Source organism: Phragmites australis, chromosome 16 (assembly GCF_958298935.1).
Source record: "Phragmites australis chromosome 16, lpPhrAust1.1, whole genome shotgun sequence".
Lineage (NCBI taxonomy): Eukaryota > Viridiplantae > Streptophyta > Magnoliopsida > Poales > Poaceae > Phragmites > Phragmites australis.
Window position 1 is genome coordinate 20,579,893 of NC_084936.1, and position 25,070 is coordinate 20,604,962.

A 25,070-nucleotide genomic window follows, 5' to 3' on the forward strand; every position below is an offset into this window, starting at 1 on the left:
CTCATTGTCATGACCCTCCGGAGCATCAAACATCTGCACATAAGCGAAAAAAGTATTGGGAACTTATACGATAATATGTAGAATAGATACATTCATCTACTTATGAATTATCTCATCACCTCCACAGGCATCTGTTGGTTCCAAGTTGAGGTAGTGGCTGGGGCTACCTTCTTCAATGTTTGGCGGTGGCACTACATCTCCTCCTGATACCTGGGCCGGATCGGTGGTTGGTGGTGCCATTCCTTCCTGAAAGTTCTACATACGATGACGACGAGTGGTTGAGTAGTCTACATATAGAGAGCTGAGAAAGGAGGGAGATAAAGATAAAGCCGATGAGGGAGGGAGAGAGGCTATCGAAAGAGTGAGATAACTATGAAGGAGTCGATATATAGAATGCATACATATATAATATTGTAATTGCGTATGTTAGAACCACATTTAACAAAAAGTCACATCTAACGTAGCAAAATAGGCATAAAGGTACTGACAATGGACACATTGATCTTATAAGTCACATCTTACATAGCAAAATAATGATGATTACAACTAGAACTAGGATTATGACATCTCTATATGTGAAATCACACTTCTTCTTATTTTCGAAGTTAGCCAATTTTAGTTCGGCTTGGATGATGTGACTGTTGTATGCCGCAACAACTTCATGTTTGGACTTGTATCCTTTGTAACATGCTTCTTTGAATCCATTGACTTCTGTGTGGCATTCCTCCCAAATGGAGAACACTCCATTTTGCCGGTCACGATAGACAACATATCATATCATAGCGGTCCTAAATTTCAGATAATAGGCATAAATGATATACTTGACAGTGCTTTTCATACAAACTCATCATGATGTTATATTGATCAGTACTAAAATAAGCATAGCATTAGTATTTATACATTAGGGTGTATAAGAAGAAAAGCAAGAAATAAAACAAAAATCAGGCACCAGCATCATATGCAATCACTATCCAACAAAGAGTCTATTATTTGATTGATGCACATCAGATTATAGAGATAATTATATAACTACAAGCTCGACTGGGATAGTGAAAAGATGTGCAAGGTGCATGTGTAATAACCATCCCAGTCGAGCTTTGCAGTCATATGTATGGTAAATAGTTCTCTAATTTCATCATTTACAAAAAAAAAGTAAAATAAGTATGAAAATAGTGTAATTTTTAATACAACACATAACAGGAGTTGAACTATGCCAGTGCTGAACAACATACCATGTCACAGCGTCCACCAAACAATAACATTTGAGCTTAACTAAAAAAGTCAAGCTCCAACTGCTTGAAATGCAGAAAACAAATAAATCTTTCCAAAGGAATAATTAGGTTGCCTAGCACAACTCCATATCAGTAATTCTATATCTACATGCCATTCTCATTGCATTTCGAAACAAATAATACATACAAAGCAATAAACTAGAGAAGAATATCCACAACTTACTAGAAAAAAGGAGCCAATGTAAGCGCATAAGGCCGTCAAATTTTTGCAAGGAAGCCACTATAATTTAGTTTTGCTGGCTCAGTCTCCATTCTATTCAAGTTCGTATAATCAAGCCCTTCTAGCTCGCTAGGAACAAAGTGACAGATATTCATCAATTTAAGCAAAAGATGAGTAAATTTAGGCATAACATGACAACAACACGATGGCTGGGCATCAAAGTGGCACGATGGCCGACATCACACAGAGAAGAAGGGAGGGGAATCACATGGCTCGACCAGAGCACCAGCTATGATAGCTCAGCTGGGAGGGGGATGGCTACTCACCACGGCTTCGGCGGTCGTCATCGGGGAGGAGGCGGCTGGAGTCGTGGAGGAGCACATGCCGAGGATGAGCGCGGACCAGGGAGGAGGCAACCGAAGTGGGGAGGAGCGTGGTCCAGGGAGGAGGACAACAACATCGAGGAGGACGGCGACGACGTCGAGGAGGACATGGACAGTGAGCTCGGGCTTGTGGTCCTCCGGCGGCGTGGGCTCCTCGACGTCGGGAGCCATTTCATCGGAGGGCACATGAGGGAAGGGGAGAATTTTTCTAAGTATCAGAGGGTGCGGGCGTCGAGCCATTTTATCAGGGAGGGCTTTCACTGCCAGCTCAAGAGGACCACCAGCAGTGAAAGTACTTTCACTGTTGACTAAATAAATCCACCGGCAGTGAAAGTAGTTTCATTGCCGGCCTAATATGCCCACCGACAGTGAAACCTCTTTCATTGATGTTGCCGTAAGGTGCAAAAAATTTGTTTTAGTTTCGCACGCATGCACAGAGACTCGAACCCACGACCTGCACCAAGTAAGACTGAACAAACCGCTACACTACTCAAGTGATTTTGATTTAGTTTGTACTATCTATATTTATTAACACTCTATTGACCTAAAATTCTAATACATATTTATTTAAATTTGAACTTGTTATAGACCAAAATTAACTTTTGTATAAACCTAAATTTCCTGGTTCAATTTTCTAATTCAATAAAAACTAAGTATATATTGTAGACTTCTAAATTTATTCCTATGGTTCATTAGGATCAACTTTGAAGATTTGCCTAGGTCTTTATAGGTATAAGATCATTCACCCCACTGATTGCCTTATTAGAGTATAATCGATCCTACAAACACTGTCAGAGACATCTTTTCATCTAAATAATATCCTTCATGTCCCTTACTTGGTTCGCAATCTTTTGCCTATTTGCAAATTTACTTGTGATAATTCTTGAGCTATAGAATTTGACCATTTTGACTTTTCTATGAAGGACCTACTAATGAAGGGTGCAATATGTCGTTGCAATAGTGGGGTGAACTTTACACCTTCTCCTCCATTGGTGCACCTTCCACTACATCTGCCTTGATGTCGTCTATGATTTTTTTTCAACATGTGGCATCACCGCCTTGGTCATCCTAGTCGTGATGCCACCATCTCGCTTCAGCAGTGTCTTCGGTCATCCACGGACAATAAGGCCCAATAAGCACATGTGCCATGCGTGTCAGCTAGGCAAACACATTCGGATGGCATTTAGTGCCTCCAACTCCGTCTCTAGGGCTCCCTTTGCCTTAGTTCACTATGACTTGTGGACTTCTCAGGTTGTCAGCGTGTCCGGTTATCAATATTAGCTCGTTATTTTTGATGATTTCTCTCACTTTTATTGGACCTTTTCTCTTCACCAGTGTTACCAAGACTCACGAGTCTGAATTTTTTTTGCCATGGATTCGTGTCAACACGCACTAGACATGGTGCAACACGGCTTCGGCGGTCATCGTCGGGGAGGAGGTGGCTGGAGTCATGGAGGAGCACGGGCCGAGGATGAGCGTCGATCGAGGAGGAGGCGACCAAAGTGGGGAGGAGCATGGGCCAAGGAGGAGGAGGACAACATCGAGGAGGACGGGAATGACATCGGGGAGGTGGACAGTGACAGCGTTGAGGAGGACAGGGACAGTGGGCTCGGGCTCGTGGTCCTTCAGCGGCGTGGGCTCCTCGGCGTCGGGAGCCATTTCATTAGAGGGCACATTAGGGAAGGGGAAAAATTTTCTAATCAGAGGGCGTGGGCATCGAGCAATTTTATCGGGGAGGGCTTTCACTGCCGGCTCAAGAGGACCATCAGTAGTGAAAGTACTTTCATTGCCAGCTCAATAAATCCACCGACAGTGAAAGTAGTTTCATTGCCGGCCCAATATGTCTACCGACAGTGAAACCCCTTTCACTGTTGGCGCCGCAAGGTGCAAAAAATTTGTTTTAGTTTCACACGCGTGCAGAGAGACTTGAACCCACGACCTGCACCAAGTAAGACCGAACAAACCGCTACACTACTCAAGTGATTTCGATTTAGTTTGTACTATCTATATTTATTAACACTTTGTTGACCTAAAATCCTAATACATATTTATTTAAATTTGAACTTGTTATATACCAAAATTAAGTTTTGTATATACCTAAATTTTCTGGTTCAATTTTCAAATTCAATAAAAATGAAGTATATATCGTAGACTTCTAAATTTATTCCTATCGTTTGTTAGGATCAACTTTGAAGAATTGCCTAGGTCTCTATAGGGATAAGATCATTCAGCCTACTGATTGCCTTATTAGAGTATAATCAATCCTACATACACTATCAGGGACATCTTTTCATCTAAATAATATCCTTCATGTCCCTTACTTGGTTCGCAATCTTTTGCCTGTTTGCAAATTTACTTGTGATGATTCTTGAGCTATAGAATTTGACCATTTTGACTTTTCTATGAAGGACCTATGAACGAAGGGTGTAATATGTCGCTGCAATAGTGGGGTGAACTTAACACCTTCTCCTCCATTGCTGCACCTTACACTGCATCTGCCTTGATGTCGTCCGTGATTTCTTTCGACATGTGGCATCACCGCCTTGGTCATCCTGGTCGTGATACCACCATCTCGGTTCAGCAGTGTCTTCGGTCATCCACGAACAATAAGGCCCAATAAGCACATGTGCCATGCGTGTCAGCTAGGCAAACATGTTCGAATGGCATTTAGTGCCTCCAACCCTGTCTCTAGGGCTTTCTTTGCCTTAGTTCACTATGACTTGTGGACTTCTCAGGTTGTCAGCATGTGCGGTTATCAATATTACCTCTTTATTTTTTGATGATTTCTCCCACTTTTATTGGACTTTTCCTCTTCACCAGTGTTACCAGGACTCACGAGTCTGAATTTTTTTTTTTGCCATGGATTCATGTCAACACGCACTAGACATGGTGCAACGCACACTGGACTCTTCTCTAGTGAGTCTAAGATGGAGGAGAGAACGAGAGACGAGGGAGGTGGCCGATGATGGAGATGGTCATGTGGCACGCCGACTCTCACGACCTTGAGCTCCCACATCGCCTTGATCTGGGAGGCGATGTATTGGAGCACTATGGGGTGGAGGTGCAAGGTGATGGAGCTGTCAAGCAGTGTGCCCATGTTGTGTGCCACGAAGCAGATGAGCAGGTCGATGTAGCAGTTGCCAGTGACCGATGCCGCCGCCGCCACCCCTGCACTATGCATGGGTGCGTGTGGGTTTGGAGGAGTTAGGGCACCGACAATTTAAGTTGGATCTTGGACTTGGCTGGATGGGCCAGCAAATGGCGGCCCCATTTCAACCTATATTCTTTTCTATTTACTTTTTACTTTTTAGCCTTGACGAATTTAGTGGATCTGATTGTAAGTCAGAACTATAATTTTATTTCCCCTTCTAGTGTATTAAAGAAGAGGTAGATCTCTATGTTATACATATCTTTTATGTATATACTTTCTGAGTATCTCTATGTATGTATATGTATATGTATATGTATATGTATATGTATATGTATATGTATATGTATATGTATATGTATATGTATATGTATATGTATATGTATATGTATATGTATATGTATATGTATATGTATATGTATATGTATATGTATATGTATATGTATATGTATATGTATATGTATATATATATGTATATGTATATGTATATGTATATGTATATATGTGTGTATATATTAAAAGAATCCCCCAATCATATATTCTTGAGTTTGACAAGTTGGACACCCGCACCGAAGTCGAACTCCAACTCCCATGTATTTACGAAACTAGAATCACACTACGTCAGAATAACTTTTAGTGATGGGTGATAATACTCATTGCTGACGGGTAAAATCCTCGATGATGGGTCTGGATCCCGACCCATCACTAATGACTATACATTAGTGACGGGTCGGGTCTAGACCCGTGACTGATATGTTTTTGAAAAATAAAAAATAAAAATAAAATGGGTTACAAGCAAATATGCATTAGTTACATATACTCAAAAAGTGGCACAACAACTTAAGCTATCTAAGAGGAACTAAGTTCCTCAAAACTATTAATGAAAATAAGACAATTTTTTCTTGTATTAGCAAAAAAGAGAACTGGACATGTCGTCAACATCTGCTTCCTATATAGTCTCCGAGATAAGATGGACTTCATGTAGATCATGGCTGCCACCTTTTCCTGCATCATTAAAATAATGTTGCAACAATGGGTGACTGAGAGTATATGTGGGGGAACCATCCAAATAATATTCTAATTAATCACTAGGAGGATTATTATTCATAATCACAACATCAATAATTAACTAGAATATCATCCCGATAGTCCTAACTTGTGTTTTGTGCTTAAGATCGGAACACATGCCTTTACAACAGATAGCATCACAACACAGCTTAAGAAAGAACAAGTAATTAACATTATATTACAAGTTCTTAAGTACTACCAAGTTATTATAATTTACAGCAAAAGAGAGCTAGGAGGAGACTAAAACCTGCTCAACTCCTAATCAACAAAAGAAACTACGCAGCGGAAGCTAATGCTATAAACGACAAAAGGAGGATGGAGCCATATACCCTTAGGCTCCATCACAAAAGTACGTCAACTGAGTAGGATGCACTACTCAGACCCGTCACCACCCTCGGTAAGCGTGAAGTAACCAAACACTGCTTCCTCCTCACCTACAAAACATGTAAGATGCCAAGTATGAAGGTACTCGCAAGACTTAATCTATAAAGAGCACATATAAATAGCTCAACTCCAAAAATTATGCGTTGAGCTGTGAGCAAGAAAAAGAATCTCAAGGTTAAGTACATTAGTATGCTTAAGCAACCTAAACATATGTGTGATCACCTAAACTTAACTAACAATAATACCATTATACCTTGCAATGACCAACTACACATAAATGTAACTGGAATCATCATGAACATGTATGTAACACAAACCATCTTCCCCATGACCAACATATCCAACCACAAACCACAACTCGTGACTCTACGTTGGTGCGCATGGATAGAAGACACACTTGTGACCGAGAGTGTGGAAATTCAAACTTTTTTTACACCCTACATGGGGGTACTCCTTTACCCACACGACATGAGGACCATTTAGCTTGCATGACCACAAAGGTCCATATAAGGGGTACTCGTGACAACCTTTCCCAATAAGCCCCAACTATTTGATACATGCATTGCTTGGCGCGAAGGTATCCAGAACTACTCCCGGAGCAAATTATATACCTCTACAAGCCTGCTCGCTCACACCATCGATATTCATACCCAAATGATCACAGCTACAGAGGTATTTGGCTTACCTTACAGTTAGATAGGCATGTAGTGAGTACGGTAAGTGCTAAAGCCAAGGGCGGCCAACGGTCGGTGCTTAACCAATGCAAGACGATCTACAATATCCGGACTCCCTCCATGAACTACCCCGGGAATCTCCTCCACGACAGATGATACCCCTAACACCGCCAACATCTCGTCTCATTCTCACATCTTAACCATCTCAACAACATAATCAATAGTGTGAAACATTAAGTAAGCCCTAAGCTCACGAACAACGGCATCACCATTGCTCAACTTCTACCGAGGACCTATGCATTGCTAAGCATATCAAACAACTCTTAGGCTAGACATCAATAATATTATTGAGGTGACAAGGGTGAGGATAATCAACAATTCAAGGTAGAGGATATGCAATACAACATAGGTTCTACCCATTTTTGCCTGACATCGACTCGCTACTCATGCAAACATACATAAGCATAATTTATAAAATTTGACTTCATTTAATTCAACACAAGGGTTCAATATGCTTAGATACTTGCCTTGCTGCTCTGCTGGCTACCTGATGCTACCCGCATAGAATTCACAGAAGTAGGGTGTCACACCCAATTTTAACAGATAAAAACAACTGTGGATTATGTGTGCCTAGGAAGTTTAACACACATAAGTACATCATAGGTGAATTAACAAAATCAATACTTTCACTTATAATCGTTCACTTCTTACAATAAAGATTTCAACTAAACAACTTCAAAAGCTAAACGACAGCATCTAAACGACAGCAACGGGACAAAAACATCGGCGGCCAAGCACTCCACAGGCACCGACCGAAAGACACGCTCCTAGAACGCTAGGTCGTCATCTTGGAAATCTCCAAAGTCTTCCACTGAGCAGCATATATTTTGTAGGAGATAGTAATGTTAAGCACATAGAGTACTCAGCAAGTATGAGAAAGTAATGATATGCAGGCTTATATCAAGAATAGGCTAACTCATGGTTTATTTACGTAAATGCGAGTAATGAAAACATATTTGAACTCAAAAAATATTAAAAAAGTAAATGTAACCCAAATAGTCCATCACCCAACATACAAGGCTCCCCACCTTGCATACCACAACTGTTTAGTACTCCCTGTACTGTAACCAAAACCATGACCAAACCCGTAACCACAACCCACTAATCATGTGAGGATCTAAGTCTCTCATAACTGTTAGCACGACTGTTATAACTGTTTTACACTCTACAGAGGTTGTCCAGCTTTCCCCATGAGTCAGTGAATTCCATGTTGCTGTGTTTACGAAACACTTAACATACAACAGTGGTGTGCTGCCAAAAAATCACTGAATGGCATTTTCCACTAACCAGTGACTAATCCAGTATCGTCTGCCCACTAGGTTTCACCGCCAGAATTTACGCAAGTTAAACTCCTACCTAGAAGCCCCATTTTGTGCTAACACAACATACACTGGATAGACTCTAACTAGTATGTCACGCCTTACCCATATGAGCCTCGTGGTTGGTACATTACTTCTTGGGTTGTCGCTCCACGAACAGGTCCTTACTTAGGTTACTTGAGCAAACACTAAACCAACATCATAACCATGACAACCATCAAAACCACTTTGCTTAATGCCTAAGGTTCTATGTTGCTACACCATTAACAAGTTAACCACCATTGTCGCATATGTTCATTAGTCAAGATTATGACACTTCCCAGTATCCCAAAAGCATGGCTAAGCAATCTACCCAACAAAAATACCTAACCATAACCATCTAGGTTCCAAGAGATGATAAGGGAAAATATAGGGAAAACACTAACATAAGTGACTACCCATCATATTGATAGACACTGCATGCAATTTTGTAAAACAAAACATTTAAAAACATAGGTTCAAGATGATCTCGGTGACTTCTCGGATTGGATCTGCTCGGGGAGAGGTGGCCTATATTTATAGGGCCTCAGGAGGACACGGGAAGGCCTGGGACTCGATATTGGCGGCGAACTCAGACTCGGACGCGGTGGCTTCTTCGACTCGGAGATGAAGATTCTGACAAGCGGGCCCCACTGGTCAGTGGGAGACGACGATGGTGAAGACCGAGTAGGCGTCTTCGGCGGAGCGCGGGCACGCGGCTGGGCTGACTCGACCGCGCGGCATGGCCCAGGGAAGCGGGAGCGAGCGGGCTGGCATGGGAGATGGGCCGGAAAGAGGAGGAGGCGGCCCGAGGTAAGGTTTAATCTTTTTCTTTTTGTTTTAACTTTCTAAATTCATTTGAAATTTGAATTTGAAGCAAATTCAACTCAAACAAGGACTACACTACACAAAGAAAAACCTTACATGCCTAAGGACAGCATGGATGCACATTATTCAAATATTTCCTATGTCAAATTAGAGTTTCTTTTTAGAAAACAGGCTTAACCTTTTTAAAAATTTGTTTAACTCAAAGTAAAATCTAGCAAATTTTTATGAATTTCCAAGAATGAAAATTAGGGTGTTACAAACCAACCCCCTTGGAATGAATCTCGCCCTTAAGATTCGGACAGATTGGAAAAAAGATGAGGAAACTCTATCTTCAGGTCTTCTTCTCTTTCCCACGGCACCTCATCTTTCGAGTGGTGACTCCATTGCACTTTACACATTGGTATTATTTTGGTTCTAGTCACTTTCTGAACATCTAGCTCTTCCATTGGCAACTGTTCTTTATATAGGAGAGATCTTCCTGAACATCTAGCTCTTCCATTGGCAACTGTTCTTTAGGCACTCATAAGCTACTTCCCCTCTTTTATCTATTTCTATTATTTTGAAAGGTCCAATGAATCTTGGTGACAACTTTCGTTGACTTTGAATCTTCGAAGACCTCTAAGTGGTGAAACCTTGAGATAGACCAAATCTCCTATTTCAAAAACCAATTCTCTTCGCCTGTTATCAACATAACTTTTCTGCCTTGATTGTGCAATCCTTAGATTCTCTCAAATTATCTGAACTTGCTTCTCTGCATTTTGTATAACCTCTGGGCCAAAGACTTGACTTTCCTCGGTCTCATTCTAGTCACTTTCTAAACATCTAGCTCTTCCATTAGCAACTGTTCTTTATATAGGAGAGATCTTCCTAAACATCTAGCTCTTCCATTGGCAACTGTTCTTTAGGCACTCATAAGCTACTTCCCCTCTTTTATCTATTATTTTGAAAGGTCTAATGAATCTTGGTGACAACTTTCGTTGACTTTGAATCTTCGAAGACCTCTAAGTGGTGAAACCTTGAGATAGACCAAATCTCATATTTCAAAAACCAATTCTCTTCGCCTGTTATCAGCATAACTTTTCTGCCTTGATTGTGAAATCCTTAGATTCTCTCGAATTATCTGAACTTGCTTCTCTGCATTTTGTATAACCTCTGGGCCAAAGACTTGACTTTCCTCGGTCTCATTCTAGTCACTTTCTGAACATCTAGCTCTTCCATTGGCAACTGTTCTTTATATAGGAGAGATCTTCCTGAACATCTAGCTCTTCCATTGGCAACTGTTCTTTAGGCATTCATAAGCTACTTCCCCTCTTTTATCTATTATTTTGAAAGGTCCAATGAATCTTGGTGACAACTTTCGTTGACTTTGAATCTTCGAAGACCTCTAAGTGGTGAAACCTTGAGATAGACCAAATCTCCTATTTCAAAAACCAATTCTCTTCGCCTGTTATCAGCATAACTTTTCTGCCTTGATTGTGCAATCCTTAGATTCTCTCGAATTATCTGAACTTGCTTCTCTGCATTTTGTATAACCTCTGGGCCAAAGACTTGACTTTCCTCGGTCTCATTCTAGAACAGTGGTGTTCTACACTTTCTTCCATACAGTGCTTCAAACGGAGACATTTGAAGACTGGCCTAATAACTATTGTTGTATGAGAACTTTGCATATGGCAGACTCTTATCCCAACTTTTACCGTACTTTAGAGCACAAGCACTTAACATATCCTCCTGTATCTGATTGACTCTCTCAGTTTGACCATCTGTTTGAGGGTGATAGGCGGAACTGAAGTTCAGCTTCGTATCCATAGACTCATGTAGCTTTTGCCAAAACTTGGATGTAAACTGTGTACCTCTATCCGATACAATCTTCTTTGGCACTCCGTGAAAATATACTATTCTTGACATATACAACTCTGCTAGTCTGGCTCCACTGTATGCAGTCTTAACTAGGATAAAGTGGGCGACTTTAGTCAATCGATCAACTATAACCCATATTGAATCATATCCCCCTTGTGTATGGGGTAAACCGACAATAAAATTCATACCAATTTCCTCCCGTGATTGTGCTGTGAGAAGACACTTCTGAATAACTAGAATATGCTCTTCACCTTCTTTGACCAAATCCGGGCCTAGAAAAGCCCGTTTGCCATATTCGGACCAATTCAACGACGTTCAGCATCTTCGGCCATAAAGATCCTCAAACGGCGACATTTCAATGTTCGTTTGGTAGCTGTTGTTGTAGGAGAACTCGACAAATGGCAAGAAAATGTCCCACCTCTTTCCATAGGTGAGAACACAAGCTCGCAACATATCCTCTAGGATTTGATTTACCCAGTCTGTTTGACCTTCGGTCTGAGGGTGGTAAGCAGTGTTGCAGAAGAGCTTGGTTTACAAGGCTTCATGAAGGCTTCTTGTCACACCCTAATTTTCAGATTTATCATATTTCTAAAATTTTCCAAGATTATTGAATAGCTTCACCAGTAGAATAGGTTTAAAATCTATTTTCATAAACAATCAATCAAAATAGGTTATTATTTGTGTGCATTGCATGCTGAGTTTTGTTAGGAGCTAAGTAGATGCATTAGAGTTCGTTTTCTTTTTCTTTCTCTTTGGTGTTTTGAGTTTAATAGGTTTTGAAAAGGTTTGTACAAAACTCAATAGTGAATAAGTTAAAGGTCTTAACGGTTGGAATTCAAAATTCTTGGATTCATCATCAATTCAATCCTTGATCATACCTGATCCTTCTCTAATTCAATTCAAATCTTATCCAAATCCTTGTTTAAACTCAATCTCTCCTCTTTCTCAAATTCTACCCAAATCCAAATTCAAATTTCTTATCTACTCCTATTTTTGTTCAACCTCATTTTTCGTTTCTCATAAATTCACTCCAAGCTCAATTCAAATTCAAACCCTATTAAAATTTCTTTGCAAAAGTTTCTTTTTTCTAAAACCCTAGATATGGCTAAGGTGCCATTAGACTCAATCATACCCAAGCCCAAGCCCTTGGCCGGCACACAAGTCTTCTAGAAGGCCCAAAACAAAGGATCCGTGAAATCTGTAAATTTTCGTAGAGTCCTGGACAGCCTCAACTTCCCATGACGTTTCGTTGTCCAAAACGGTCTAAAATGCAAAAATCTTAACAATACCAAAGTTGTAGGTCTCATCGAGAGCTTCGATTTGAATCTATGGAAGTCCCCTTTTGGATAATAGAGCAGGGAGTTATGGCCCCCAAAATCAGTGCTGCGCAGATAAGTCTGAGTTTAAATATTTTATCTTGTGGTGCATTTTTGAAACTTAAGGTGACATTTTTAGAAGTCCCAATGAATACCAAATTTGTAGATCTTTTTGAGTAATACAATTTTGACTCTAGAAACGTCCAATTTAGAGTCCGGACAGTGGAGATATCGTCCTTGAAATAGAGAGCTACGAAAAAGGAAATTCTAACTGACTCGAACTCGAATATGATTCGTGTCCGGCTTGGACTCCACCTCAATCAACCGCCCCTATCCCTATAAATAGAAGTTGTACGCTCTCTCCTACCCCTATTCCATGCCCCCAAGCCCTAGACGCCGCTGTTGCCCTGTCCGTGTGCCGCCGCCCGTGATGCGCTATGTTGTCTTCTCCGTGAATCCTTCTTCCTCAACCATTGAAGCAAGGTGAGGACTCCTTCTTCTCCTCTCTTACTACTATTTTACCATCATACTAAGTCCCTAGTCAAGCCCGAGCCCTGGCCAAAGCCTGATCTACACCGCCACGGTTGTCGCCGTCGTGGACAGTTGCGTCGTAGCCAATTGGCATCGACGTTCACGGCCGACCATAGGTCTAATCACCATGCCCTGTCCAGTTTCTGGATGTGTTTTGTGCGCGCATCGGATTTGCATTCGCGTTTCCCATCAATCTAAAAGCCGTATGGATGCACCAACCACGTTACGGCGTGTCCCATCGAGTCTTCTATGTGACCCTAAGAGCCTATCCCCGTTTATACAGCGACACGACTGGAATGCGATTGCAAACCACAGCATGTCACAGCCGTCACCCATCTCATCTCCATTGTGTTCCCAGGAAATATGAATGTCTCTATTCAAACGGTTTCTCAAATTTCATAGCCAATCTCCTGGAATGCGAGCATCTTTGTTGTTGCGTCTGTTTGCGGTCACCACCAAACCTAGCAGCAGTCAACGCTGTCTTTGTCGCTACCTTGGATGACCCCTTCCAAAACCAACCATACGGCTGAGTTAGTCTTTCTGCGTTCTACACCATGCTTCCCTCGTTTCACTGAAACACCCTTGAAGCTCGACATCAATGTTAGTGGCTACGCACCCGATTGCCATCTCCGACGAAACTTGAACCACCGCCGCTATACAGAGTCACCGGTAGTATCTTTAACATAGAATCGTAACCCCGGCCATTTGATCATGGGTGGTCGAGACTAGATCTCAGCGTATCCCTTCTTTAATTCATGACGGTACTTGCATAGCATGCTAAGTGAGCACAACATCATTCTCCTTAGCCTAATCAGCGAAGTCTGGTCTGCCCTACACTTCTTGAATCTTGTGCTATGATGTTATCAAGCCTAACACAGTGATTGTGCAATAAAGTCTTTTCCCATAGGAAGATAGTTCCAGTAAATAAGCATTTTCTTTTCAGTCTAATCCATCTCCCAAAAGCTGTTCTCTTTTCATCTTAATTCTGATTTAGGCGATTCTTGTGTCTAAATATTTCTAAAATCATATCTATCCAACCATAGTATTTTTAAAGTGTTTTGATGATATTTGGTATGTTGTTCTTAGTGTTTGCTTTGTGTTGTTTGTCGGTAGTTCTCGCGATTAATCGATAACGTTCTTGAGCAGTTCAAGGGACTTCAAGACCAAGGTTTCGTCAACACTGAGCAGCATTGGGTAAAGACAAGTGTCCTTGATCATCTTGGACTTATGTTTTAAATGTTTTGTTTTACAAAATTGTATGCAATGTCTGTCAACTTGATGGGATGAGTAGTCACCTATGTTAGAGTTTACCTAGTTCTTCCTTTACATTCCTTGAAGCCTAAGGAGTAGTTGATATGAGTCTCTTAGGTAGATTTGTTTAGCTATGCTTTTGGAATGTTGGGAAATGTCATATACTTGATTAATGAACTTATGCAATAATGGTCATCAATGTGTTAATGGTCTAGCAACATGGAACATTAGGCCTTGAGCAAAGTGGTTTTGGTGGTTGTCATGGTTATGTTGTTGGTTTAGTGTTTGCTCAAGTAACCTAAGTAAGGACCGGTTCGTGGAGCGATAACTCAAGAATTAACGTACCAACCATGAGGCTGATATGGATAAGGTGTGATATTCTAGTTAGAGTCTATCCTGTGTGTGTTGTGTCAGGACAAAAAGGGGCTTCTAGGTAGGAGTTATACTCGCGTAAACCCTAGCGGTGAAACCTAGTAGGCAGATGCATACTGCATTAGGTTCTAGTTAGTGGAAAATGTCATTCAGTGATTTTTTGGTGGCATAACACTGGCGTGTGTTAAGTGTTTTGCGAACACGGCAACATAGAATTCACTGACTCGTGGGGAAAGCTGGACAACCTCTGTAGAGTGTAAAAACTATTATAATAGCCGTACCCGTGGTTGTGGGAGACTTGGTCCTCACATGATTAGTGGGTTGTGGTTTTGGTTATAGTACAGGGAGTACTAGGCGGCTATGATATGCAAGGTGGGGAGCCTTATATACTGGGTGTTGGACTGTATGGATTATATTCACTTAATAATTGTTTAATGTTTTTTGAGTCCAAATATCTTTTCATTACTCGCATTTACGCAAATATTCCATGTGTTAGCCTATTCTTGATATAAGCCTGCAAATCATTATCTTTCTCACACTTGTTGAGCGCGTCATGTGCTCACACTTGCTATTTTCTCTATGCCATGCGATATGTGTGCTGCTGCTCAGTGAGTGAAGATATTAAAGACTATCAAAACGAGGTTGTGACGTTCTAGGCGCATGTCTCCCGGTCGGTTGCCTGCAGTGTTGTTGGACACCAGTGCTTTTGTTCCGCTGCAGATATCTTCATAGAAGACAATATATGTCAATCGTTGGAAGAGTTATTGTTTACTTAATAAAAGTATTGCTATTGTTACTTCACCTGTAACATCCTTATATGTGTTGAACATCGTAGGCACACATAGGCTATATTTAGTTTTGGCCGTTAAAACTGGGTGTGGCACTTCTCTAGAAATGGGAAGTGAACTGAGTGACTCAATTAGAAATGATCTTCTTCGAAATCCCATAAAGGAAAACAATTCTGATGAGATACAATTCGGCATAGTCCTTGGCACCGTATCGAGTCTTCACCGAAAGGAAATGTGTTGACTTTAAGCCGGTCAATGATGACCCAAATCGAGTCATACCCTTGAGAAGTCTTTGGCAAACCGGTAATGAAATCTATGCCGATTTCCTCCCATTTCTAGGAGAGGATGGGCAAAGGTTAGAGCGTACTGGTCAGCTTGAGATGCTCGTCCTTGACTCTTCGGCAGACATCACACTTAGCAACATATCGAGTGATTTCTCGCTTCATGCGAGTCCACCAAAACCGTGGCTTGAGGTCTTCATACATTTTTGTGCTCAACGGATGAATGGATAGCAACGAGTTATGAGCTTCATCAAGAATCTTCTTCCTCAATGCTTGGACATTTGAAACCACTAGCTGGTTCCCAAACTACAAAACACCCTGGGCATCTTCAGAAAATCACGTGGCCTTGCCTTCCTTCATCTTGTCTCTAATTCAGGCCATGCCCTTATCACCTTTCTGAGCTTGCTTGATTTCATCCAGAAGGGTGGACTTGATCTCCAGGTTAGCAGAGCAGACCACTCGGAGCCAGGGAGAAGGTTGAAATATGACCCAAATCCATACCTGAGATGCAAGAACATGTGAGCTCACAATTACAATATCCATGACAGAGCATTCTGAATCTCTTAAACTGACACATCAAGATTGAAAGGAAGTCTGAACTCACAATAGGAGCGAGATCCCAAGACAGAGCCTAATCACACAAAAGGACACCTGCAAAGTAGGAGCGATTCAGCACATAATTGCTCAGCATGAGAATCGTCATTTGCTTTCACCATCTTCCAAGAAGCAAGAAATACTCTGGCCGCTCACCTTTGCGAGGGAAAACTTGTCGTCTAGGATGATGGCCTTGCTACCATCGGTGGCTGGCTACGCCGTGGAAGGGGACGCACCTGCCGAGCTCTGATTTGGGCTCCCTTGCGGTGGCACGCGTGGCAGCGGAGTCGACTGGGTGCGCACGCCGGCGTAGACGATCGAGCAAGCGAGATGCCAAGGGCGACGGAGAGACGGTCCCATAGCACGGTGGATTGGTGTAAATGAGAGGAGGCGAGGAGAGGCAGGGGCGATGGTCGAGCAGGGAAACCCTAACCCCTCTTGTGCCCTTTTTAGCCTCGTGTGGACGCACAGGTGCCCCCCTTCTAGGCATGCTCAAAGGCCGCAGCAGCCTAGGCCCAAGTTGAGATGCCTTGCGACCTATCACAGGTATGAAATAAACATTGTGACGGGTGATAAATGATACCCACCACTAATGACTTAATCATTTTTTATACTCGTCCCTAATGACTAATTTATTAGTGACGGATATCCTTTATCACTTATCACTAATGACTTAGTCGTTGCTACCCGTCACTAATGACTATGTCATTAATGACTATGTCATTAATGACTATGTCATTAGTGATGGCTTATCAACGGACCCATCACTGTTGTCATTATTGACGGGTGATTTCCTCATCCGTCACTAATGATCTATCATTAGTGACTGGTTTGATATGGGTCCCAGCCTAGGGTAATATTAGTGACGCATCGTCACTGGACCCATCACTAATGGATCATTAGTGGCACATAATGAGCAGTCATCACTAATGTCATGTCACCTTTGTTGGTTTCTTACATAGTGTTATTTTTCACCTTCGTCAACACACAATTTGGTGTTCCTATCCTCTCCATTCATACCAAAAATAGTAGAGAGTTTGTCAACAACAAGACCACCACCCTTTTCACTCGACATGGGGTGACATTTTGCTACTCCTGCCCCTACACTTCTCAGCAAAACGGCAAGTTTGAGCGTGCCATCCGTGTGCAGCCTCCTAATTCAGGCGTAGCTCCCACCTCATTTTTGGGTCAAAGCACTAGAAGATGCCACATATCTCTAAAATAGGTGGCCTTGTAAGTCTCTAAGCTCTGCCACACCATATTTCACTCTTCACGACTACCATCCTTCCTATACTGTTCTTCGGGTCTTTGGCTGCCTCTGTTATCTTAACTTTCCACAACAACCCACAAACTTCAGCCACGTTATGTTGCTTGTATTTTTCTTAGCTACCCCACTAATCTTCGCAGCTACCGCTGCTACGATCCATGCAGCCACTGCACCATTGTCTCTTGTCATGTTGTGTTAGACAAATGTGTTCCCCTTTCCAACACCAATCTCGTCACCATCTCCTCTAGCCCGAGACATGGATTGTTTGTAGAACTTCGACGAACCATATCTTCCCTGGTCTGCCTGTGCCTCAACTGGTTCCTATGACTACCCTACCTTCTCAACAGGCACAGGCGGTCCCATGTGGCCTCCATGTTAGGTGCGGTTGCTCCTACAGCCCCAACACCTGTCCTGGCTGCATCAACTTCAGTAGTGGGCACTGTTCTTGGTCCGCAACCAATGCGAGCCTAAGCCATGGATGGCATCATCGTCCCTATTCAGAAATATGACTTCTCTGTCCTCAATGTCGGCATCTCTCCTATGCTAAAATCTTATCGGTTTGCCATGCAGGATGAGCACTAGTTACATGCTATGGAAGAAGAGCACAAGGCCCTCATTGATAATAGCACCTGGACCCTTATGCCTCAGCCTCCTAGTGCCAATGTCGTGTATGACAAATGTGTCTTCAAGCACAAGTTCAACTCCAAAGATTCTTGGCACTCTACAAGGCCTGTTGGGTTGTCCATGGCTATTCCCAATAGCTGAGGATCAACTATGATGAGACATTCAGCCAGATTGTCAAACCGTTCACTATCCGAATCATCCTCATCATCGTCGTCTCTCGCTCCTGGCTTGGTCATCAACTAGATGCCAAAAATGTCTTCCTTAGTGTCACTCTTAATGAAATTGTCTATTGCGAACAACCATCCAGTTTTGTGGATCCAAGATGTCCACACCACGTCTATCGACTGCCAAAATCCCTCTATGGTCTCAAGCAGGATCCTTGTGCCTGGTACTAGTGCTTCACCACCCACATTGTATCATTGGGATTCATCGCCTTCATCTCCGCCTCTGACACATCCATGTTTGTTCTTCACACTGGGAAGGAGGTAACATTTCTATTACTAACTATATGTTGATGATATCATCATCATGGCATCTTCTACTGAGCTCCTCACCTGACTCACCAATTGACTGCACAACTAGTTTTCCATGACAGATCTTGGAGACCTTCACTACTTCCTCAGCATCTCCATGTCATGATCTACTTATGAGATTTCTCTCTCTCTCTCTCAAAGACAATATGTGTCTGATATTCTCCAGCAGGCTGTCATGAGTGATTGCCATTCTACCACCACTCTTATTGACACTCAGTCCAAGTTGTCTTCTTCTACTAACAGCTCGGTTGCAGATGCCACTAAGTACAGAGTCTCGCAGGTGCACTACAGTACCTGACTCTTACAAGGCCAGATATCTCTTATGATGTTCAGCAGGCATGTCTTCACATGATTGATCTCCACGAGCCTCATCTAGCGCTCATCAAGTGTATCTTGTAGTACATCAAGGGCACATTGGACAATGGTTTGCATCTTCACACATCCTTGACCATGGCTCTCACCGCTTACTCTGATGCGGGTTGGGCTAGATGTCTTGACACTCAGCGATCTACGTCAGGCTTCTGTGTCTACCTTGGGGATCATCTAATTTCTTGGTCTTCCAAGAGCCAGATGACTATCTCCCGCTCCAATGCTGAGGCTGAGTATCGGGTTGTTTCTCATGCTGTTGCAAACATTGCTGGATATGTTGGCTTCTCCAAGAACTCACTTGCCATTGCAGTTTGCCACTGTTATCTACTATAACAATGTCAATGTAGTCTACATGTTAGCCAACCCTGTTCAACATCGACGAACGAAGCACATTAACATTGATATTCATTTCGTCAGGGAAAAGATCTCTCTCGGCCATGTGCATGCTCTCCATGTCCCATCTAGCATGCAGTTCACTGACATCATGACCAAGGGCTTGCCGACCAAGTCTTTTCTTGATTTCCGGTCCATCGTTTAAGAGGCGGAAATAATCCTGCACAAAGTACGACATGGAATTTGGCCTCCGAGGCCACCCTAAAGCCTCACGAACACAAGTCCAAACAGATTTCAATAACACACTGAAATAAGTTATGATAGATTGTCTTCACCACACAAAACACATACGAATTCCCTTTCCATTTCCTCCACTTCAATTGTGAGGCAGATTGAATCTTATTCTAAAAGTTCTGCCACCCGAAAATCTTGATCTTACTTTTTCAGAGTATAGACATTCTCTCACTCACAGCACACTGATAGAGATGATGTGATAAAAAGTTCTCATTGTACAAGCCCCTGACTTCCGAAATGCCAATGACACTTGTCTTTATGCTCACCATAGCCAGTCTCTGCAGTAATTCATTCAATATTCTTGCTTTTTTAACTTGACTTTAGCATGATCTTAATGATTGCTGACTTATTATCTTTGAATATTTAATTTTAATGGACAGGCTGTACGCCATTGCGAAGTAAATTCTTCTTGAAGCATAGAAGTTTACTGCAAAGCTACTTCACAAGTATCTCAAGGCAGTTACTTCTTTATTTAATTTTGAAAATAGTGTAAATTACAAAATCGTGCTGGATTTGTTTCTCTTACTTTCTCTTGGATTGGGATTCTCTTATGCTTCTTGGCCTTTTTTTTTGCTTGAGCTTGTCTAGCTCCTGAGGTGGTTATTTGGATTACAGAACTAACAATCTGTATTGTTACAGTAAAAACTGCATTGATTGGACGTTGATAGATTTGCATTTTTTACCCTACACGCTCCGTTGCACTGGAAGTGCTTATTTATTCTTGGCCATGAAAAGCTGGAACACACTTTACCAAAAAAGAAAAGAAAAGAAAAAAAAACTGGAACACTGCAACTTTTGCAAACCATAACCTATAGTTGATTCAGCTTGAGATGCCATCGTTGTTGTCTTTAGCTACCTAGCTGTGGAAAATATGGAAAAATTTGCCCTGGATGTATGAAACCATATACAGTACATTGTACTGTACTAGCTGGAACCAGTAACGGGTTACCAATCAGGACCATCTTCATACTGAAAGTCTGAAACCATGATTGTTGATCCCAACTTTGTAAAGGGTTACTAAAGTTAAATGTTAAGTTGTCCTTTTGAATTGTTGGAGTGATCTTAGAAGTTCTAGCTAAAAGAAAAATGAGAAATGCTTAGATGAGCTGATTGTTGTATAAATCCTTGATTCATTGTCACCTATTTTGAACACTATTGTCGCCTCAAACTACGTTTATTGGTCCTGATGCTTTATTTGCATGATAGATGTAGTACAACGTTTATGTCTCTTCTATCTGTATAAATTTGTTTTTTGCTGGATACAAATCTATTTGTTTGATCGCTATTTTATTACCTCTGGATTAGAATCTAGATTTCATGTGCGTGAAAACATTCTGCAACTACCGCGGAATATAACATTTACTGAGAACTCATGCTCATTTGATCACTTTCACCTATTCAATAATTCCAGTAACCTTTAGGTGCGTCTAGTCTTTCTTTTACTTGCAGCTCTTCGTGCCCAGATCTACAGGATTAACTGCTTATGGTCTGGTGAAAATTATTCAGTTTCTGCATGAGCATAAAGGCAATCTAAGCTGTCTCCGACTCCATGGCATCTGCAAGATGACTAACCACCATCTCGATGTTATCAACTCTCTCATGTCCAAGAGTAACAACAATTACAAGATGCTCAAGCACTTTTCTACAACCAGAGTCCATGAAGTGCTCAGCACGGACGATGAGCGTCCTATTTGATGTAGATGCCTGCCCTTTGTGCAGAAATGTGAGGCTGGTATTTGATTGTACAAGGGATGACTGTAGGTCTGTACCTATGATCCTTCGAATTCCCATTCAATCTTCTGATTGGAAATTCCCGTTGCAGTTTATTAGAAGAACTATTCATACGTAACAAACCAGCAAAGCACCTATCATATTAGTTACGCCCGTCACTAATATCTTATTAGTGGCGGATTCAATAAGACGTGTTAGTAATGTGCCTTCTGATCGGATCAGATATAAATCCGTCACTAATAAATAGTTATTAATGACATATCGTAACATGATCCGTCACTGATGATAATAATGATGGGTCAAGTTGTGACTTGTCACTAATGATAAGATCATCAGTGACGAGTCATCCTAGGTCAGTAATTAGTGACAGGTCAAGTTGTAATCTGTCACCAATGACCTACTCCAGTCACTAATGACGGTATTCACACATATTTTTATTTTTATTTTATTTTTCACTTATTTTTTCTCACCTCAACAGTATTAAAATACGAAATTTGGTAAAATTAGTTATTAGTGACAGATGATAGTTATGACACGTTACTATTGACCTTTGGCAAAGAAGGTTAAAACGATAAAATATCCAGTTTCTATCGTAACTACGTGATAGCAGAGGTGGTGAGGTGGCTACACACACGAGGAGGAGGTCGTGAGTTTGATTCTTATAGAACGCAAACTTTGAGGCATATGAGATGAACTTGCGTTAGGATGGCTCGAATGAAAAATTATTATTTTTAACTTTTTTTTGTTCAAAAATATGAAAAATATTCATCGATCATTAGTGACAGATCAAGATTATAACCTATTATTAATGTTCAATTAATAGTGATAGATCACAGTTACGACCCATCACTAATAACTGAATATAAGTGATAGATCACGGTTATGACCTATCACTAATGATCTCAATAGTGATAGGTTATCATCCATCACTACTAACTTACTATTAGTGACAGAATAAAAGTGAGGTTTCACCACCCAATCTATCAATCTATGGCGTTGCTGTGACCGTGTCAGTCAAGTGACAAATTCTTCGCAAGGTATCTCTAATTAATCACAAGCAGCAGTAATTCCTTCTGACGCAAACAACATTCACACCTACGACAGCTTTTCGTTAAAGACGTTCTAATCCAAGTCTTCCTTTCTGTCTCCCAAGTCCTAACATGAAAAGAAACACCATTTTTTTGAATCGACCACATAGGAAAAGAAAAGAACATCTTTCAACTTGTGGACGTGATAACAAAGACATCCATTTGCAAGCAACACCATCAGCAACATGTATTGACAGAAGAAGGCGACTGGGCAGTGGGCACATACCTGCTACAGTTGCAGCCAGTGCTGTCCAGCTTGGCATTGGAGCATGCCATCATGCATCTTGCGTATCTTGCAAGATGGGCTGGAACTGGAACGGCATGCGATCTCGCGTCCGCAGGATGGCCCATCCTCGGTTGTGCATTTCTTTGAACACCTGCGGGGCAAGCTGCTGCTCGCACGGGCATTCCGCAAAACACCCGCCGTATCACTCACCTCAGGCGGCGTGTTACCGTATCAGGCAAGACCATCGTGCACCCAGCGGTGAACCCACCGAGCCTGCACCTGCACCCGTCGCGAGGTGCATGATTTGGATCAACGGCATTCAAATTAGGGCACACCATGGGATACGGAAAAAAAGAAGGAAGAAAAAAGAGGGAGCAGAGGACAGAAAGTGAGGAACTCACAGGATCTAGGTGGAGGGCATCGACAGGCTCTGGCTCACCACTGACAGGAAGGCAGATAGCATGTGGAGGCATGACGGTGTCTCCGGGCTCCGGCTCGCCGTTGGCTCACACGTCGTCGCCTGTGCGGTAGCAACCGGCGAGAGAGAGCAGCGGGGCATGGGCGGCAGCTGAGTAGAGGAGAGGGAGAACGGAGCAATGCGGGCGCGGGCGGCGGTGTATCAAAATGCGATGTCTTTTAGGGTTGCTAATGGGTCGGAGAGCGCAGAATTGGACCGGGCCGTATCGAGTAAGTATCGGGGTAAGTATCCTGGATGTATCCCAAATATTATGATTTATTTATTTTTATACTTCACAAATGCATATCGGTGCCGTATCCAAGTCGTATCCATATCGGTGTTTCATAAGCATTGGTCCCAAAACTCATATTCTTCGCCCCTATGGACTATATGAAACTAACTTGGTGATTAGTTTTTGTTTTGTTGCTCGTCTTTGGAATAGATGGTTCAAATATTGGAACAGTCTTGTATTTCTGCAGGTCTATTGACTTGACCTGAACCATTCTGATGATCTGATTATAGGTCAGGGAAATGAAGGACAGTCGGTCCCGGTGTCGAGGCTGCTTCTCTTGTGTTGCTAGATGTGAAAGATGTGGTGGGTGCATGGACTTAGAGGAGCTTGGTGAGACTGGACTTGCCTGCTCTGACTTTCTGTGCATTGACTGCTGGCTCAAGCTCGAGAAATGCTGCACATGCAACCGTCCCTACTGTGAGAAGTAGTCAAATTTCAAAGAAAATTTATCGCCAACTGGCCAGTTTACATGTCAGGAATGCGCATTCGACAGTCCGGAAGAAGGGTATGAGAAGTGAAATTTTGTCCTCTTTCGGTAACTAAGAATTCGGTATTTTGATATGACTGACTATCCTGTAACAGCCTTTCTATTTGACTTAATCTTCACATGTGGTGCTTATGAGACTAAATGGACGAACTAGAAGCTTAATAACCTATTGCTTTCGTCAAACAAAGTGGGTGCAGACTTCACGGTCTTATGCAACCACTACTACAGAACTGGATTTATTCCGTCCTATCACTACTGGTTCCTCATGTACCGACAGTGATAGAGTATCACTGCTGATACATAAGCCACGTGAGAAAAATCAGCCATCGTGGCTTATGAACCGATAGTGATAAAGGTCATCACTGCCGGTTGATGGATTGAGCTGGTCGTGATATTCAGCACCCTCATCACTGTCGGCTTAATCTACTGACCGACATTGATATATGTACATCATTGCTGATGGATTATATGAGCCGGCAGTGATGTTCCCCTCTTCTCCATCTTCTTCTACCTTGAGCTAACAGAACCATTTCAGAACTCTCTCCCTCACAAGTACAGTATGACTATAGTGAACCAAAAATTAGTTGGATACAGAGAAGAACCATTCGTACTTGGAAATGATGTTATGCAAGCCTTCTATGTAAACGACCCGGATCCGACTAACAAGGATGAGCGCCACGTGATTCTTTAAGAAAAAAAAAAAGGATTGTTGAAGTGGAGAATATTATTGACGAGAAAGACTATAATCAATTCGACGCGCTACCTCCTATCGGAAAGGACGTCGACCTAGCTCTCATGGAAGACACTGATGAGCCTCCCTATGTACATCGTGATCATAATTAAGGGTGAATTGTTAAGCTAAAGTAGCTAAATTATATTAATTACTATGCATGAATTTGTTTCAGATGCAATTATACCTCACTTATATTATGGAAGTTTCAATTTGTAATTTAAAAAATAAATATATATTATGATTTTAGGTTAACATAATATTAATAAATACAGATAGTAAAAAATCAATCGAAAATATTGAGGATAGCGGTTT

General features: G+C 41.8%; 1 pseudogene; it reads left to right on the forward strand.

The window, feature by feature from the left end:
* The first annotated feature begins 3,233 nt into the window (after positions 1–3,233).
* Positions 3,234–24,056, forward strand: LOC133895127 (F-box protein SKIP28-like; annotated as a pseudogene).
* Positions 24,057–25,070: the final 1,014 nt, after the last annotated feature.